Source organism: Mustela nivalis (assembly GCF_964662115.1).
Source record: "Mustela nivalis genome assembly, chromosome: 7".
Taxonomy (NCBI): Eukaryota; Metazoa; Chordata; class Mammalia; order Carnivora; family Mustelidae; genus Mustela; species Mustela nivalis.
The window spans coordinates 24,232,382-24,252,761 of record NC_139026.1 but is presented as its reverse complement, the minus strand read 5'-3'; the positions used below and the strand labels follow the sequence as shown (position 1 = coordinate 24,252,761).

The 20,380-nt window shown below is 39.1% G+C and overlaps 1 protein-coding gene across 4 annotated transcripts in view; it reads right to left on the bottom strand.

The window, feature by feature from the left end:
* USP44 (ubiquitin specific peptidase 44) overlaps positions 1-12,660 on the bottom strand; it is a 46,198-nt gene extending 33,538 nt beyond the window's left edge. For 3 of the 4 annotated variants that reach the window (XM_082739276.1, XM_082739277.1, XM_082739275.1), the window contains exons 1-2: positions 12,375-12,660; positions 11,117-11,211 (exon numbers count right to left, since the gene is read on the bottom strand). The gene's annotated coding sequence lies outside the window, so the exon portion shown is untranslated. The remainder of the gene's footprint in view (positions 1-11,116; positions 11,212-12,374) is intronic. The other variant, XM_082739278.1, reaches the window with a different exon arrangement.
* Positions 12,661-20,380: the final 7,720 nt, after the last annotated feature.

Sequence of the window (20,380 nt, the reverse complement as noted above, 5' to 3'; positions counted from 1 at the left end):
TCACAGAAGGAAACTCGTATAACTTTACTACTTAACACTTAGGAAATTGTTTCTTCTTTTCATGAAAATGAATGATAGTATTAAAGAACAACTTAAACATTTAACTTTTTTGCTTATGCTTATAACATTTTACTGAATTAAGCCAAAACTGGCTTAATATTGTCATTAGCTAATCACCAAATTAAACTGGACAAAAGAATTATAATTTGACTAGTGTCATTGTGAATAATTTTCTCCCTTTTTGCTTACTACTGATGTACCTGTAATGAAGATTAGGGTTATTCCTACAAAAAAGTCCTATAAAATATGCATTTGATGTGTTGGTATAATGGGATGCCAGGGAAAACCAAACTTCCTTGGCTCTATTTTGAGGGTCAGAAATACCCATTTTATTAACATAATTTAACAATTAAGGTTAAAATGCAATCCTGAGATTTTGTTCAGCTTATATCAGTTTGTTCAGCTTATATCAGTTTTTTTTTTTTTTCTAAGCAAGATCCATATCAAACATGGGGCCTGAAACCACAACCCCAAGATCAAGAGTTGCATGCTCCCTGACTGAGCTAGCTAGGCACTTCAAGCTCTGATCAGTTTTACTATCTTAATGCAAATCCATGGATTAGATAAATGAATAGTGTTCTGAAGATAATGGGAAATAGCTTTTTAAACTTGGGGACTGGCAGGGGAAAATGAGAAACACTCATAGATATTATGTTGCCTCAGAGGTCTGATCAAGAGTAGAACAGCATCAGGGTACTCACTGGGTGTTTGGGGGAATAGAGGGACTCTGAATGAACGAAAAACATTTTATCTTAAGATGAGCGCTAGTTAGGAAGTCCAACACTTTAAATATCTCTCAAAATGTTAAGAATTATTTCTTCATAGTCAGCTCTGGGCCTAAGAATAAAAAGAACCTTTTTTGCAAGTCATTTAACCTTCATGCTTCTCAATTACTTTTCTCTGAAAATTACAAAACTGACTCAGCAGAATTCACATTGTTTTGAGGATTATGTGAATGCTATTGTAAACTGCGAAGTACTACATGAATTCAAAGTAAAACTTAAGTACAAAAGGTGGAGGGGTGCGTGGTTGGCTCAGTCAGTTAAGCGGCTGTTTTCATCTCCCCAGGATCCTGGGATGGAGCCCATGTAAGTCTCCCTGCTCAGCAGGGGGTCGCTTCTCCATCTTTCCCCCTGCTCATTCTCTCGCTCTCTCAAATAAATAAATATCTTTAAAATAACAAAAGGAAGAAAGTATACCTTTTTTTAAAAAGGTGGATCATCTTTCTATATAATTTACAAATTCTTTTACTGACACCAGTAAAAATCAGAATTGTGTTATTCCTTTTAGATGCTACTGTATGTAACACAGAGATGTGACAAAATTTTTAAATGATAATAGTTCCCAGTAAATGTTAGCTGCTGTTATTATTGTTGAATCATATCTTACTACGTAAGGTACTTGGTTGCTAAGCTTTTCTGCTTCTTCCATTTCTTTGTTCTCTTCCTTTTCACTGGCTCCTAAACCTCTGCTTTTAAACATGCAGTTTTCCACATCCTGAAAGAAATTGCCTTGTCTCAACGACTTTATTTCTCTTCTCCCTTATAACATCAAAAAGCTTGGATCAGTAGATCTCAGTGGCATAGAAATAGTTGCCATGAAACCATGTTTCATCACAATCATTTAAAAACTCATTTTCCGGTCATGATCTCAGGGTCCTGGGATCGAGCCCGCATCGGGCTCTCTGCTCAGCAGGGAGCCTGCTTCCTCCTCTCTCTCTGCCTGCCTCTCTGCCTACCTGTGATCTTTCTATCAAATAAATGAAAATCTTTAAAAAAAAAAACAACTCATTTTCCTTCAGTCTCCTATTTAGACATATGTCTTGCCTCCCCCTGCCCACTTTACTTAGTTTCTTTCTTTTTTTTTTTTTTACTTACCATTTCTTAATTCATCATTAGTATTCTTTGTACCATTATAACCTCAATGATTTTATGTATTGACAGCCACTAATAGAACATTTTATGGGTTAGGGGTGCCTAGGTGGCTCAGTGGGTTGGGCCTCTGCCTTTGGCTCAGATTGTGATCTCAGGGTCCTTTGAACTCAGTTTTCACCAAAATGAGAGAAGTTGGATACATAGCAAGTTATGACAGGCTATTTTTTCCCCCCTTCTTTTCAGGTGAACTGACTCCTTTAGGAATGGAAATGCAACTTTGGAGTCACTTTGTCTAGGCAGTGTTTTAACCACATTAAATTGTATAGTTACCAGAATTTGATGGATGACAACATAGATTTTAAACTAAGCCATGTAGTATAATTTGTTCAACTTTTGACCGAGTAGATTTTATTGAAGCCTTTATAGTGATACGGTAGGATTTAGATGCATTAGTTCATACACATTTTGTTTTCTCAAGTAAATGCCTAACAGTATAAACTAGCTAAAAAGATTTCCTTAATTGTTTTTGTTGGCATGTCAGTGTTAACAATTGGGACTTGAGTGTTTTAGATTTCATCTGAAATTAGTGGTTCAGATACAACAATAAATGGTTTTCATGGCTGTCATCTTTGATTAATGTAATATTAAACCTCTTGAGTATATTATACCACTACTTTTGTTATTCAACTGACAGATTTGAAAAATAATAAAGACAGAGTATCTGTCTTACAAATACATTAAATGTATGTATAGTCTTTGATTTTGTCAGTTAAGATACCTTTGCCTTTTTCAGAGGCATTTGGCTTTCTTCTTTTAGCAGGTTTTGTCACTAAATCTGCCAACATACTTTCAGTAACTTGATTAACAAATCTGATGGAGGGAGGAGAGGATTATGAGTTACCTCAAAGATATATAAGTATCTCATTTCTAGGGGCGTGTGGGTAGCTCAGTCGGTTAAATGTCTGCCTTTGGCTCAGGTCATGATCCCAGTTCCCTGGCATAGAGCCCTGCGTCAGGCTCCCTGCTCAACGGGAAGCCTGCTTCTCCCTCTCCCACTTCCCCTGCTTGTGTTCTCTCTCTTGCTGTCTCACTCTCTCTGTCAAATAAATAAATAAAATCTTTAAAAAAAAAGAAAAAGGACCTCATTTCTATATATATATATATAGACTGAGGAAAGGAGAAGGTATAAATTAGTTATAAAGCCTTTCACTGCAGAACAGTTTATACCTTAAAATATTTTCACATACATTATCTTTATTCATCCTTATTAATACATAGCTTAGGAAATTAAGGTATTAAGTGACTTGTTTGAAGCCACACAGAATTCATCAGACATGGGATTAGAAAACAGTTCTTCTTGGGTGCCTGGGTAGCTTAGTCGGTTAAGTATCTGTCTTTGGCTCATGATCCAGAGTCCTGGGATCAAGTCCCACGTTGGGCTGCCTGTTCAGTAGGGAGTCTGCTTCTCCCTCTCCCCTTCATCCTGCTTGTGCTTGCTCTCTCTCTCTCTCAAATAAAATATTTTTTAAAAAGAGCGAAACCAAGTTTTCTTATGACCAACCATTGTTCTTTACAGTGTACCTTATAGATACCATGGAAATGATTTCTTTTGAGAAATAGTTACTAAGACACCTCCAACCCCTCAACTTGTCTGCTTGTGAAAAAAATGTACTTAAGCCTGACTGTCTAAATCAGATGGAATGTAGTGTGTTAGAATCTCCAAGCAGAATTTGTATAGGCGTAATGAGAAAAATTGGTTTAGAGAACTTTACCTACAGTTTATCTCCTGTTAGTTTCTTGCCTTGCTAAGCTAATTTGACATATATTTCAAGGTGTCCAAATTGATTGAGATGTTGTTCTATCATAAGTTATAGAAGTGCTTCCACTATAATTTATTCACTCATAGGTAAACTCATTGGAATGGAATGAAAAACAAAAGAAAAGACGGTCTCAAAGAAGAAACAGAAATGCATGTGCTTTCTTAACTACTCATTATAAGAATGGGTGGGGGATCAGCTAGTTCATAATTAAGGCTTTACTCATCTTCCTTATCTGAGCTATAACTTTATTTTAAAAAAATATTTTATTAATTTATTTGACAGAGATCACAAGTAGGTAGAGAGGCCAGCAGAGAGAGAAGGAAGCAGGCTCCCTGCCAAGCAGAAAGCCTGATGCGGGTCTCGATCCCAGGACCCCAGGATCATGACCTGAGCAGAAGGCAGAGGCTTTAACCCACTGAGCCACCCAGGCACCCCTGAGCTGTAACTTTATTTACTCCATCTGCATTTTATGTGAAATGCATTGATGGTCACAAATCTGTTTCTTCTGTCACACTCAGTGGTATAGAAAATATCCTAATAAGCACTGGCATCCAAATAATAAGTGGGACAGTGTGGGGGTGAAATGACTGGTCCAAAATCATACAGGGATACTTAGCTTCCTGGATCCCAAAGCAGAGCTGTTCCGTCTAAGACTTGGTGATTCAGTAACCTCATGTTATTAGAAAATTCTCCCTTAAGGGAAACAAAAATTTGTTTTCTTGTAACATTTACCCTCTGGGCCTAATTCTGCCTCCCAGGACCTCACTGCTTGTACTGCTTTCTCCAAACTCCTGCACCCTCCCTAGCCCACCTCAGTCTCTTATGTCTTGTGTAGCTTAATTTCAGAAGTTTTTTGGTTTCCTGAGGAAATATCCCCAACCAAGAGTTTTCAGTATTTAACATTTTTTTCTCTTTTTTCATTGCCCACTTTTGCCTACTTGCAGAGGATTTAACATACCTTTAATACATTTTGTCCTTCCTCCTACCGCCCCCTGTCTCCAATCTCTTTTTTATTTTTACTCCTTATTTTAGATAATAGAACCATCATTTAGTCAATCACTTATTTTAGGTACCTTAGGATCATTTTTTTTACTCTCTACGCTAGCATTATCCATCACACTGAATCGGGGCCCAGTCTTGCCTGTTCTATGATGAAAGTGTCTCTGAGACGCATTTCTTTTTCCATTGCTACTGCCCCAGCTCTCATTCTCATCCCTTGTTAGAGCCATTATAATTAGCCTCTGTGCTGGTGTTCCTGCTGCTTTTCTCTCTGTGCCACCCTACTGCATGGTCAAAAGTTGACAATTTGTTGAGAAAAATGAGATATGCATATAATGAAAATTAGAGAATAGCACAAGATAGAATTTTATAATCCAATGCTTCGAGTTGTGCATGGGCCACTTAGTTTCATATAAAGTCAGTTAAAGGTGCTTATCATCCTGAAAATTTCTGGAGAAATCTGTCTGGAAATGGTGTAAGGGACAGGTGAGATACTGATATGCAGAGGGGAGTTTAAAAAAATGCCCCATTTTTTAATGAATTAATTAGATAATTTGTTAATTAATAATGACAACAATAAAATAACTACCTATGGACATTGGGGAAGGTATGTGCTATGGTGAGTGCTGTGAAGTGTGTAAACCAATGTACCCCTTGGGCTAATAATACATTATATGCTAATTTAAAAAAATTGTTCTTGAAAATAAAACTTTCAAAAATTTGAAAAAAAATAAAATGACTACCATCTAGTTGAACACTTGTATTATGTTAGTTTGCAGGATGGACTTTATTGCCTGTCTTCCTGGCCTTTCTGATCTGGGCTGCAGATAAGGTTGCTGAGCTCTGAAATTTTGAAATAGTTTGCCTAATATCACAGTAAATTTCAGAACTGGGACTTAAACTCATGTGTGTTTGGTTTTTAAAGCTCAGGGTTGTTTCACTGTTTCACTAAAACTCATTCACTGATCTCTGGCAGTGTAGAAATTAGTACAGACAAATGGTGTTAAAGAAGATTGCAAGCTCCTATATCTGATTTTTGAGGTTATTTCTTTGGCACCATGGGCTATGTCCATTATTTTCATCATTTATAATCAAGGGATAAATTAGAGATAAGATATCACTACTGCCTTCCAGGAGTTCAGTGTGGTGGGGAAGACAGGCAATACAATGTGATCAAAGTTATAATAATGAGAAAAGATCAGGGATGTGGTTAAGGCTAAAAAAACCCGTTACTTTATAGCCCTGCTTCTGACAGTAACTAGTTGTTTCTTTTTTAAAGTAGGTTCCATGGAGGCATCTAGGTGGCTCAGTGGATTAAGCCTCTGCTTTTGGCTCAGGTCATGATCTCAGGGTCCTGGGATCAAGCCCCGCATCAGGCTCTCTGCTCAGCAGGGAGCCTGCTTTCCCCTCTCTCTCTCTGCCTGTGTCTCTGCCTACTTGTGATCTCTGTCAAATAAATAAAAAAAAATTTTTTTTAAAATAAATAAATCAGAATTTTAAAAAATAAAGAAAAAAAATAAAGTAGTTTCCATGCCCAACATGGGGCTCAAAGTCAGGACCACAACATCAAGAATCATATACTTTACCAACTGAGCCAGCCAGGTGCCCTGATAGTAACTTGTTTAGACTAGTCATTGTCTAAAAAAAACAAACAGAAGTTTGTTTTTTCTCTTCTGTAAAATGAAGAGGTACGACTAAATAAGGGAATTTCTTATTGAAAATTCATTGCCTTTTAAAAAAAGTATTTTTTTATTTTTTTATTTTAGTCATCTCTGTACTCAACATGAGGTTCAAACTCATTACCCTGAGATCAAGAGTCACATGCTCTTTGGTCTGAGCCAGCCAGGTACTCCCTCATTATTATTTTTATTCCGAACCTTTAGTTCTATTTTTGCTTTTCCATTTCATTCATTCGCTGACTTATTATCATTCCTTCCGTCCACTGAGATTTATTGAGTATTTTCTATGTTCCAGGTGCTTTGTGGTACGCTGGGAACACAAACATAAGCTACGGTAACCCCTTCCCTTACAGATTGTCATTATTACTTGGAGGTAAATTTAATGTAGTGTCCCAAGAGAGGCATTTACAAAGTGCTGTGGAGTACAATGGACAGGGTGTAGGGTGGGAGAATGGTGAAGATGGTGAGGGGGAAGACTTGACAAGGAATGGACATTAACAAAGACTCTTGAAGACTGAGAAGGAACTTGCTAAAGCAAGTACACATGCGGGATGACTGGGTGACTCAGTGGTTTAAGAGTCCAACTCTTGATTTCGACTCAGGTCATGATCTCAGGTTGTGAGATCAAACCCCGTGTCAACCTCCTCACTTGGTGGGGAGTCGGCTTGAGATTCTCTCTCTCTCTCTCTCTCTCTCTCTCTCAAATAAGTAAATCTTAAAAAAGGAGAAAATGTTCTAAACTTGCTGTCTTTAATCCTTCTCTTCCCATTTTATTTTTTAAAAAATTTTTGATTAATTTTTTAAAAGATTTTATTTATTTATTTGACAAAGACAGACAGAGCACAAATAGGGGAAGCAGCAGGCAGGGGGAAAGGGAGAAGCAGGCTCCCCAGTGAGCAGGGAGCCCAATGCAGGGCTTGATCCCAGGACCCTGAGATCATGACCTGAGCCAAAAGCAGAGGCTTAATCCACTGAGCCACCTAGATGCCCCCATGGAACCTACTTTAAAAAAGAAACTACTAGTTACTGTCTTCCTCCTTCATTGGTTGTTCCTTCTCAAGCTTTTTTGCAGAATCTTTCTCTTTTCCCCACTTTTTATTATCTTATTTATTTATTTATTTACTTTCTTTTTAAAGATTCTACTTATTTATTTGACAGAAAGAGAGAGACAGTGAGGGAATACAAGCTAGGGGAGTGGTAGAGGGAGAAGCAGGCTTCCCACTGAGCAGGGAGCCCAATTCGGGGCTTGATCCCAGGACCCTGGGATCATGACCTGAACTGAAGGCAGACGCTTGACCAACTGAGCCACCCAGGTGCCCCTATTTATTTACTTTTAAGTAAACTCTATGCCTAATGTGGGGCTTGAACTCACAGTTATAAGTCACGTATAGGAGCCATTATGATAAGGAAAGAGATTAAAAGGTATCTTTTCCTGGAACATTTTGGAAAATTGAACTTTTATTTTCTTTTTAGCCCTCAGAAGGAAATATACAGGTTATACGGTTCTATCCCAGATTATGAGGTTTGGACTAGAAAATGTTTCACCAAATGATGATTTTACCAAATGATAAGGATAGTTCTCATATGCAAAACTGTCATCTAAGAAGGACCCCTCTATCATTCTGTCAGCTGAAGAGCAGTAGTACTTGATGGCATACTGGGCTGCCTTGGACTTCCTCTGGTTTGCTTATTGGAGGTATTTTATTACCAGCCTGTTTTTGTGAAGCTGTGCTTGTACTGGGTGTGATTTAGCCATTTGGGCTGGTTGGACAGGCATCTTTTCTATTTCTTCCCACTTGATGTTTCCTTCTGCCAGAAACTATGCTCTTTCAAAGAGGACTACCTTCCCAAATGAAGCTGTATTTTTTTTTTTAAAGATTTTATTTATTTATTTGACAGACAGAAATCACAAGTAGACGGAGAGGCAGGCAGAGAGAGAGAGAGGGAAGCAGGCTCCCTGCTGAGCAGAGAGCCCGATGCGGACCTCGATCCCAGGACCCTGAGATCATGACCTGAGCCAAAGGCAGCGGCTTAACCCACTGAGCCACCCAGGCGCCCGAAGCTGTATTTTTTAAGTCTTTGTCTTTCTGAAAGTCTAATCTAGCATGAATCTAAAAGATGATATTAGAGTTCGATGAAATGCTATTGTGTCAAAACTCTGAAAGTAGGTGTGACTAGGTAAGATTTTCAGGGTATGGATTATAATAAAATTTCAGTGATTTTGCAATCAAAACAGACCTTGATGAAAATTATTTTTTCTTCCCCTGCATAGTAGGTATTCTCACAGAGATTGAATGAGTTAGTATATGTAAAATAGGCATGGCCAATTATTTAGGCACATGATAAATGGTAAGTATTTGCTGATGGTGGTAATAGTATATTATTATGGTGACATATTTTATTGCTGCAGATAGCAATAGCTATAGTAAGAATGAACTACACAGTTGGAAGTACTAGGTTAGAGGGGTGCCTGACTGGCTTAGTCAGTAGAGTATGCCACTCTTAATTTCAGGATTGTAAGTTATCTCAGGATTGTAAATTTGAGCCCAACATTGGGTATAGAGATTACTTAAAAACAAAACCTTAAAAAAAGAAAAAAGTACTAGGGGAGCCTAGGTGACTCAGTCAGTTAAACATCTGCCTTCAGCTTGGGTTATGATCCCAGGGTCCTGGAGGATCAAGCTCTGTGTGGGGGTCCCTGCTGAGCAGGGAGTCTGCTTCTCCATGTCCCTCTCTGTTGCTCCCCCTGCTAGTGTGCTCTCACTTGCACTCTCTCTCTCAAATAAATAAATACAATCTAAATAAATAAATAAATATTTTTTAAAAAGTACTAGATTGGGTGGTAGCAGTTGATGATTTCTTGTTTTCTTTCTTTCTTTCTTTCTTTCTTTCTTTCTTTCTTTCTTTCTTTCTTTCTTTCTTTCTTTTTGTAAAGATTTTATTTGACACAGAGAGAGAATACAAGCAGGGGGAGTGGGAGAAGCCGGCCTCCTACCCAGCAGGGAGCCCTACATGGGATTCTATCTCAGGACTTGAGCTGAGGGCAGATGCCTAATGACTGAGCCACCCAGGCACCCCCAATTGATGATTTCCAACTCTGATAGCCACTGTACTTTATTATAGAGTAGGGAACAATCAATTTCTGGACTATTCAGTTTAAAGTTATGTTGGTCATACATATTTACTGATTTGTTTTTAAATTTTTAGAAGTTTATTAATTTTTTTAGTAGACTCTACACTGAACATGGGGTATGAACTCACAACCTCGAGATCAAGAATTGTATACTCTTCTGACTGATGCAGCCAGAAGTCCCTGTTTCTCATACATCTACTATGAGAACAAATGGGGGCGCCTGGGTGGCTCAGTGGGTTAAAGCCTCTGCCTTCGGCTCAGGTCATGATCTCAGGATCCTGGGATGGAGTCCCACATTGGGTTCTGTGCTCAGCAGGGAGTCTGCTTACCCCTTTCTCTGCCTGCCTCTCTGCCTATTTGTGATCACTCTCTGTCAAATAAATTGATAAAATCTTAAAAAACAACGACGACTGTATTTTTCTTTTCTTCATTATCTTTTTTCTCCAGTAATTTACTGTCGACCTAGTAAGGACATAGCCCTGTGATCCCTGGCTTCTTTATTTTTTTAAAAATATTTTATTTGGGGCCCGTGGGTGGCTCAGTGGGTTAAAGCCTCTGCGTTCGGCCCAGGGCATGATCTCAGGCTCCTGGGATTGAGCTCCATGTAGTGCTCTCCGCCCAGCGGGGAGCCTGCTTCCCTTCCTCTCTAGTTGCCTGCTTCTCTGCCTACTTGTGATCTCTATCAAATAAATAAATAAATAAAAATCTTAAAAAAAAAAAGAATGGAAGAGTTGAGTTAAAAAAAAAAGATTTTATTTAATTATTTGAGAGAAAGAGATACCATAAATAGGGATAGGAGCAGAGGGAGAAGCAGATTCCCTGCTGAGCAGAGAGTTTCATGTGGGATCATGACCTGAACCAAAGACACTCTAAAAGTATCTAAAGACACTACTGTGAGTCACCTAGGTGCCCCATAACTTTTGCTTTAAAAAAAATATATATATATATATTTTTTTAAAGTTTACTTATTGTTAATAATCTCTACATCTAACCTGGGGCTTGAACAAGAGATCAAGGGTTGCACGCTCCACCTACTGAGGTAGGCGCTCCTGCAGCTTTTGCTTTTCAAGGTACTGTGTCCTGGAGCTAGGTTTCTAACTCTCGTGACTGAGTGTTTTTAGGAATAATTGCAAAGAAGCAGGAAATGTGGATGACCATTTTTTCGTCAGTTAGTGCAACCAGTGTGGGAAAGATGCTTATTGGAAAGTAGATCAAGAGTGTAGATTTTTGTTGTTGTTGTTGTTGTTTAGGTTTATTTAGTTTTGTTGGCTTTTGGTTTTGGTTTCTAAGTGAGCTCTAAACCCAGTGTGGGGCTTGAACACACTGCTCAGAGCTCAAGAGTCACCTGCTCTACCTGCTGAACTATCCAGGTGCCCTATGAAGATAGTTTTGATATAGAATATGCTTCTGTAATTCTCTAGCAAAGAGTTTTTAGGTTTGGAAGAGACCTGATAACCAGGCCAGTGGTTGATCTGGACATCCTTGGGTCCCTTCTTCATTTCTCTCCCATCATCCTCCCCTGTCTTGTGATCCTAGTCACAAGGAACTCACAGTTTCCAGAAGCAGCCCTTCTGTTTTAGGACTGCTGTTGGTAACTTTTCCTGATGTCGAGTAGAAACTAGGCTTCTGGTAGCTTCTTATTTGTCCTACAAATGATTGAAAGAGCAATTTTCATAGATCTGAAACAAGTTTAGTCTATTTTTATTGTGTGGTTGACAGAAGTGAATCCTCAATGGGCTCTATCTCATTAAGGATTTATGAAATTACCGTTCTTTATGCAATACTTTTGTTTCAAAGTACGTTCTGTATAGTACATTGTATTTTGTCTTAGGCTGTCATCTGAGAGGAGGCCGGGATAATTACACACACACACACACACACACACACACACACACACACACACAGCCTAATCCTTATGAGGTAGATATTATTTCCATTTTACAGATAAGGAAACTGAAGTTAGATAACTTCAAAATGACCCAAATAGAAAACTACATTGGCATTTAGATCTCAGAGGCTCCAAGAGATTAATTCCCGGCCTTTTTACAAGAATCCTTGGACTTTTCACTGCAATATGCTGTCTGATCAAATGGAGTATCTTGTGGTAGCAAGAAGGTAAGAGACCTGAGGTCACAGAACTTGTTTTGGAGCTGGAGTCAGTCTTATAGTCTTTTGGTTTTGTTTCTACTTGCTTGTGTAGTATAGTGGATGTTATTGGCTTGAAAGTATAAATTTGGCTCTATTCCCCCCCCCCCCCCCAGTGTGCTTGCAGACAGGGGTGCCTGTTTGATCCTTGGATTTAAAAAGGACCTGTTGAAGAAAAAAAATAAAAAAAGAAAGAACCTGTTGATGTTTTTAGGACTGTATGAATGGCAACTTGCTCCAAAATTGGACTGTGCCTCTACTGTGAGATGATTCCACTCTAAGATTTCCAGTTTGATTGCTTTTAAGACATAGTATAGAACCCAGTTCTTTCCATAAGACTGGCCAGTTCTGATGGAACCCAGTGCTGAGACAAGAAAATACAGTCATTTCCCCAGAGGATTAGGGAGTGAATGTAGGTACAGGGATACCTAGCACCATCCTCAAATGGGCAGGCTTTTTGCTAGATATTTTAACAATAAAGCCAAAGTTAATTGATGGGTATGATCAGAATAATAGTCAAAATGAAAGCCTCTTGTTTTCCAAAACACTCCAAACTCCAAACTCCACAGAGATGGTTTAAATATACATCAAATCCCAAATCTTCTACCCTAACAGGACAGAAATCAATCACAGTTCTCCGAATTCTCTTTTTTGTCAGGCTCACCTGTCCACACTTCAGAACTTTCTGAATGCTCCGACTTTACACCGATGGCAGACTCCAGCTCTACTCATCCAAAGCTTTCCATTTTGGTCAGTTTAAGTTCCTAAAGAGGCAGCTGCCATCAGAAGGCTAGGTATTATGAGCTCACGCAGGGCTGTGGGGGAGGGGTGAGCTGGCCTGTGGGGACTCCCCTATCGAGGAGCTGGTCACTCCACTTCAAACAAATCTGCATCACACTGGGGTTTCCACCCCTTTTTCTATGTCAATGATCCCCATTTGTCCCTAGTGCCTGGGGTTTCAGGCCCTGGTGAGCCATTCTCATGTTATCTTCCTTTTGTTTTTAGGCTGAATTCTGCCTTAGCGACAATGATCATTTATTCTGTACCTTTTAGTTTGGTGGTGAATGCTGAGGTTTTGCTAGCCTTTCAGTTGCTGTCATTCAGGTCCTTTCTAAAGAACAGGGGCTGAAACATCAATTCCTTGATCTGTCTCTGGCTGGCTGAGAAAAATCTTAGTGTTGGAGAGGGTTCCGGAGTCCAAATTTCTCTTTGAATTTCCTTAGGTGACAGGAAAGAGTGGCGGGGGTGGGGGACAAAAAACAAAACCCAAAAAACAGCCCTTCCCGTGTTTCTGAGTCTCTCATCTCTTAATCCTCTTTTGAAGATCTTTCTGGCTTCAAAACACACACTTTGAGAGTTTCACAGACCTGATACCCATGAAGGTAAAGTCTCCAAATTAGGAACCCTGCCTGCTCTAGTGTCCTTCTGGAGTCATAGAGGTTCTGGTCCCGTGTGAAGGAGGAAGTGGAGAATGCGGCAAGGGACTGATCTCTCAAGTTTTCATCATTTCCATTAAGCACTTTTAGCCTCATGTGTTTGAAATTCTGGGAGCACTTTGTACTATGACATATTAATTCCCAAGTTGCTATCATATTTTCTTAGAACTTTGAACATCATCAACACTGTAGTTTCGTAACGTTTTTAGGGGAAATGAAGCTCTGAGAGTCCCCATCCATTGCATGTGGCAGTAAAGTGACCTCTAGTGGACTTTCCTAGTAGTTTCCAGGAAATTCTGGAAATAACAGCTGTTGGAGGGATAGGCCATTTAAATTAGATGAGCTATTCAGCTGCCTATTGCCAGGAAGTTGGGTCAGTGCTGGGTAAGCTTCAATGCCAAGGCTGGGACAGGTGAGGGAGATACTTACAGATGAAGCAAGATTTATCATTCATAAAAGTGGCTGCAAAAATTCCCTGGATCAGATTATGAACAATGAATGAAGACCAACTCACTGGATTGATTTTAGAAAAAAGAATGTTGTGTCTTTGAATAACACAGAGTAAGAATGATAGGAAGTCACGATAGACCTTTAGGCAAAGTGAGGGAAGACATATTCCACATTTTATGTTCTTCTCCTCTTCCTCCTCCTTCTCCTCCTCCTTCTTCTTCTTTTAAAAGATATATTTATTAAGCACCATGACCAGACTATTACATTTAGCAATTGGCAGCAGGGGAGCAAAAAAGTAAACCCCAAAACCAAAAAATTACATTAAAACCATTTCTTGGAGTGCTTTGCATCTTCCACGGAATGGAAACTAAAATAACCTGTTATATAATCAATCACAAATAGTCCCCAAGTTTTTTGTCCACACGCGTGAGTATTGTCTAAAACATGTCTTCTTTGTGGCAGCTTGGCTCTGCCACCACTGTGTTTGGCTGAGATCATAAACCTGTTGTAACCTGTAGCTTCCCTGTCACTTCTCTGGCTCTCTTTTCCTGCTCAGCTTTGTTTCCTGGCAGTCGTTAAAACCTTCTGCCACTGCTGTTGCTACTGCTGCTGGAACCACTGTAGCCACCTTGGTTTCATGGTTTGACAAATGTTGGCCTTCACCACCCTAGCGACCGGAGCTTTAGCCTCCAAAATATCTTCCTCTCATGGGTCCAGATTTTGAAGATCGATTATTGTAACTGCCAAAATCATTCTAGCATCCACCACCTCCAGAGTTGCGTCTAACATTACCAAATCCATTATAGCCATCCCCACTGCCACCATTTCCACCACCACCTCGACTCCCAGCAAAGCCCCCTCACCACTGAAGTGTCCTCTATGACCAAAGTAGTCATTCCCACCAAAACCACCTGCACGACCACCACCAAAGTTGCCAGAACTACTTCGACTTCTTTGGCTGGATGAGGCACTTTCCACCTTTTGCTTAGATAGTGCTCTCCTTACTTCACAGTTGTGGACATTCACAGTGTGGTATTTCTGAATGACAGTCTTGTGTATAGAGTCATGGTCATCAAATGTTATAAAAGCAAAGCCTCTCTTGTCGCCACTGCCTCAGTCAGTCATGATGTCAGTCACTTCGGTTTTCCTATATTGTTCAAAATCATCTCTTAGATGATGTTCTTCAGTGTTTTCTTTAATGCCACTGACAAAAATCTTTTTCACAGCCAAGTGGGCACCATGTCTTTGAGAATCTTCTCATGAGGCAGCCGTCTTTGGTTCCATAGATCTTCCATATGCCTTGGGTGGCCTTGCATTCATGGCTTCATCCACCTCCTCCACAGTGGCATATGTGACAACTCCAAAGCCTCTGGAATGCTTGGTGTTTGGATCTCTCATGACCACATGGGACACTCTGACTTAGACATGGCCCTGGTTGGAGGGGAGAATTCAATGATGCTTACTCAGGGGTGTCCATGGGCAGAAAGCTTTATGTTCTGTTTTGAGTCCTGGGAATTTTTATTGGGAGGAAGAAAAGGAAGTGAACATTTTTTAAAAGTTCTAGCTTAGGGATGCCTGGGTGGCTCAGTTGGTTGGACGACTGCCTTCGGCTCAGGTCATTATCCCGGAGTCCCGATATTGAGTCCCGCATCGGGCTCCCAGCTCCATGGGGAGTCTGCTTCTCTCTCTGCCCTTCTCCTCACTCATGCTGTCTCTCCCTGTCTCTCTCTCAAATAAATAAATAAATAAAATCTTAAAAAAAAAAAAGTTCTAGCTTAGAGCAAAACATCCTCTCGTCTCTGACTCTCTCACTGTCATGCTATACCTTTTAACTAGCCCTTCTCAACAACCAAAAAAAGGGCACGTCCCATGTACAGTCATTGCCCAGGATCTAACCTGGCTCCTTTACTGGCCCTGGATTATGCTTCCTGCCCACTGGACCTGCACTGATGTTGGTTACCCGACTTGCTACTTGGAGCTCTTCAGGAACATTTACTTGGACTTAACTCTCAGCAAGTACCCACTTTTTTGTTGTTGTTGTTTTTTTAGCAAGTACCCACTCTTGGATGTTTTAAGGAAGATACCCTACCCCAATTCTGTCTACAAAGACCCAAACCATGGCAGCAGCTGGCCACTCTTATACTAGGAAATAGCTGATTTGGACATTTGGTTTGGGCCTTTTGTCTAATAATAATAACCCCTCCTTCCCTTGACCTTTCTAACCTGGTACTTAGTCTTGTACCCGTGAGCCTATTTCTCAAGTCACTACCCCCTGGCTTTGGTCCCAGGTCTCATCTAACTCTATAGGACTCAGGCTCCCTTAGTTAGGTCTGCCCTTTTGGGGACACTATTACAATGGGGTTTATATAATGCCCTCAGGATAAAGTAATTGTATATTAATAATGAGAATTTTTTTTCAAAGGAATAGGGAAAGTCAATATGTAATATTCTTTTGATTAGCATTTAAAGATTCTGTTAAACCAAATTCTATCATACATTTAAATTTGAATGCCTTTTTCTAAAGTTTAAATCAAGAATACAGAGGTGTATACTCAATACATATAGAAAATTTGAAAAACCTAAATAATGGTTAGAAAAAATAAGTTATATGTGAATTTCTTTTTTTTAAGATTTTATTTATTTATTGACAAAGAGAGAGAGCACAAGCAGGGGGAGCAGCAGGCAGAGGGAGATGGAGAACCAGGCTCCTTGCTGAGTAGGGAGCTCAATGTGGGGCTCAATCCCAGGAGCCTGGGATCACATGACAGAGCCACCCAGGCACCCTGTGTGTGAATTTCTGGTTGTGCTAAATTATTATAAACATTTGCCTGCCTACAGAATTATCATCTCATTGCTAATCTTTCTAGTTGCATTAAAACCCTCCCAATGAACCATGTTTACATCTGTGACCATTCATGATCTTAACAATAAGGCTTAATGCTTCTTTTTCGTAAATAGCAACTCATATGGTCCTCATAACATATACGGGCTATAAAGTTGCAATCTGAGAAGAATTCAGAGGTTAGTGGTATGCATGGTTTAATGAAGGATGACAATTGACAAAATACTTCAAGTTTAGCCGGTAGTAGAAGAAAGCCATTTGAGAATTAAGTTCAACAGGAGTATAAAAACTGTGTTTAGGTTTGCCATGATTGGGTGAATCTAAAGTATAGGATTCCATGTTCTTCTAGCATGAAAGAAACTATTTTTTTAATGAAGATTTTTGTTTATTTGAGAAAGAGAGAGGGAAAGCACGAGAAGGGGGAGGCAGGCTCCCCACCCAGCAGGGAACTTGATGTAGGGCTCAATCCCAGGACTTTGAGATCATGACCTGAGTGAAGGCAGAGTTTTAACTGACTTTATTCTTTTTTTTTTTTAAAGATTTTATTTATGTATTTGTCAGACAGAGATCACAGGCAGGCAGAGAGAGAGGAAGAAGCAGGCTCCCTGCCCAGCGGAGAGCCCAATGCTGGGCTCATGAACCATAGGATCATAACCTGAGCCGAAGGCAGAGGCTTTAACCCACTGAGTCACACAGGCGCCCCTAACTGACTTTATTCATAAGGCATCCCGAAAAAAATTATTCTTAAAGTAGTAAATAAATTTACCTACAAAGTGAACTGCAACTGTTTTTTTGAGTGTCAAGATGATTTCTAATTTCCCATCAAAAATAAAGAAAAGAGGACCTGCTAGCTCAGTTGGTGGAACATATGACTTGAACTTGGGGTTGTGAGTTCAAGCCTCATGATAGGTGCAGAATTTACGTTTAAAAAAAGGTAAAAATAAGGGCACCTGTGTGGCTCAGTGGGCTAAGCCGCTGCCTTCGGCTCAGGTCATGATCTTGGGGTCGCAGGATCGAGTCCCGCACCGGGCTCTCTGCTCAGCGGGGAGCCTCCTTCCTCCTCTCTCTCTCTCTCTCTCTCTCTCTCTCTCTCTCTCTCTCTCGGCCTGCCTCTCTGCCTACTTGTGATCTCTCTCTGTCAAATAAATAAATAAAATCTTAAAAAAAAATAAAAAAAGGTAAAAATAAGAAAAATAAAGAAAAGATCTTAAGAGTCGAGTAAAGCAATATTTACCTCTTTATATTGAAGATTTGAAGCACTTTTTTACTTTTCCCAGAGAAACACTTCCATTAGTGCATTTTGCCATCAGGGGGTGCTCTGGGATAATACTTTTCAGCAAAATAGCTATCTTTTCTGCTCTGCTACCTGAAAAAAAGCAAACGTTTATCTTTGTTAATTCTATTTTGTATCCAGATTCACTAACCCTCAGAAAGTGTCAGTTTAAATTAAAAAGGTGAAAAGAATATTGAGAACTGTTTCAAATGTAAATAGCCAGTGTCTGGCTCCTAAGGAAAAGACAAACACTGGAAGATATTTTTTTGAGGATTTTGTTTCCTTTCTGAAGGGATTCAAATCACAGTAAGTCAAAGCTGCACCTGAATTTTACTGAGTTGGAAAATGAAAACCATATCTCGGGGATTAGCATTTGCTCTTTTATTTTAGTTCTTTTTTGTAGCATTACTTTCACTATGTCTTTGGCCAATGCTATAAGGCTATATTATAGTTGAAATTGCTCTCTTCCAAAGTTGTATCAATGTTTCTGTAATTAACTTATTCTTAAGGCAGGGGGTTAGGAACTAAGAATTCCACAATAGTTCCACTGCCGCCCCTGCCACATTTATTGACCAGTTCTTAGGTTCTATTCTTGCCTCTCTAGGGTTGGTGAGGTGGGGATTGAGGCAGTGGGGAGGAAACTCAATTCTGTTTTCATGGACTGGAAGGGAGAATCAGACGTGATCACAGTAGCTATGCCAAGCACAGAATGCTAACTAGTCAAGGTCACCAAAATGACATTTACAGAGATGGCTACAACATCTGGTGGCCAGAACAGAGGGTCCTCACTGTTTTGGTCTAAATTACTCATAGGATTTTACTGCAAATATCTGTTGATGTTGGCTCCTTCCAGCCTGGGTGGAAATGACCTTGATATATAGCAGAAAGATAGAGGGAAATGTTACCTCTTCGATAATGGAAGATTATATAGTCCCTCAACTCATCCCCTTGGGCAAAAAGAGGTAAGCCTTCCATTTTTAAATGATCAAAAGTTGATCATTTAACTTCCTCTATGCAAAAAGGAAATTGAGTTGAGGATTTATATAATGTAATTTGGGAGATTTTATTTGAGAATAATGTCTAGACATCAGTTTTTAGCGTACTCTTTATGCACTGCATTAATTAAAAAAAAACATATATTCATGCCATGAATATATATGCCATGAATATAATGCCAAAAATACATTTTCCTTAAATATGTTTTAGGTTCTACTTCCCAAATTGGCTTTTACATTTTACCTTTATGGCTTTTCTTTCTAGAGATGATACAGAGAAAAAGGAAACGAAAGAGTTCTGGGTAAAGAAAAATGTACACAAACTTTCCCTCCCGCTTAATTTTGATATTTACAATTACATTTTTCTTGTTCTTTCTGCCCATAAAAAAAAAAAACCCAAACCTTTCTTAGACTCTTTGATTATAGTAGAACATCCTAGAAAAAGATTTTCTTTATTAGAAACCATAGCAGATTATCAAGTGGCCGAGAACTAAAACAGAAAGAAAATGTTCTCTAAGATTTGTTTTTGTTTTCTGTTTTTCTCATGGCTGCTCATCTATAAGTTACAAAGTTTTAAAATTTAAAGTAAGCCAGAAACTTACTGATTTTCTAGATGGTTGTCTCCTATTTTGTGAACCTGAAGGGGGATGTGCAGTCACTAGACTGGCTTCTGACCTGCACACACATTTTTTTTTTTTTTTCAATTAATCCTTTGCACAGAACAGATGCTCTGGGTGCAGTTTTAGGCCAGAAGAATGTCCAAAATATGTGGGTGTGAATTTGGCCAAAGGGTTAGTTGAATGTGGAGCACAGATACCAGCCTGGAAACAGGTCACATTTTAATGAAAAATGCACATTCAGCATGGCATTGTGCTTTTCAAAGAGGTGATTCCCAGCCATGGAGAACACAAGGGAGAAACAGGCATTCATGTGGAACTGCTTTAAAACAGAATTCTTGTGTATCCTGGCTGGTGGGGCAGGGCTCACTAGTACCCCTTGGGAAATGAGATAATGGAATTTCGCTAGGCATAATTGAGTTGTGTTTTTTTTTTTTTAACCATAAATCGTCATTCTTCAAAAAGGAAAAGAAACTTCTACAATCAAATAAAGGAAAGATTTCATAATTATAACTGGCCATGCTAGAAGAAAATTCTATCTGAAAGGGGAAAAGGTGTAGTCCCATTCATACACTCAGAATTTGACTAAGCAGAGAAATAGAATTTTCCTTGGTTCACAAGAAAAGAAAAGAATAGTGAAGAAAACAAAGTGATCAAAAAAAAAATCTCTACCTTTACATGTTAAAGAGTGAAATACAGAACTCACTTAAATACATGTTTTGTTAGAAATATTTTATTTTTTCTCAAGAAATGTGTGTGTGTACACATGTATTTTAAACATTTGAAATCATCTGTAAGTACATAAGCAGCATAATTGAGCTTATTTTTAAGAATGAAAGAAATATAGAAATAATAAACTCAATCACTTTTAAAATGGAACAAAATGCTTTTTGGTAGTGTTAACAAATAGAATTTAATTTTATGTCATTATTATGATTAGTTATAGATGGCATACAAAAATAGCAACAGAAAGTGTCTTCTAAAAAAGTGAATGCATTATTGGAGGTGGTATATTCGAAGTAAAGCAGGTGATTGTTTATTCTACCTTCTGCTGGTC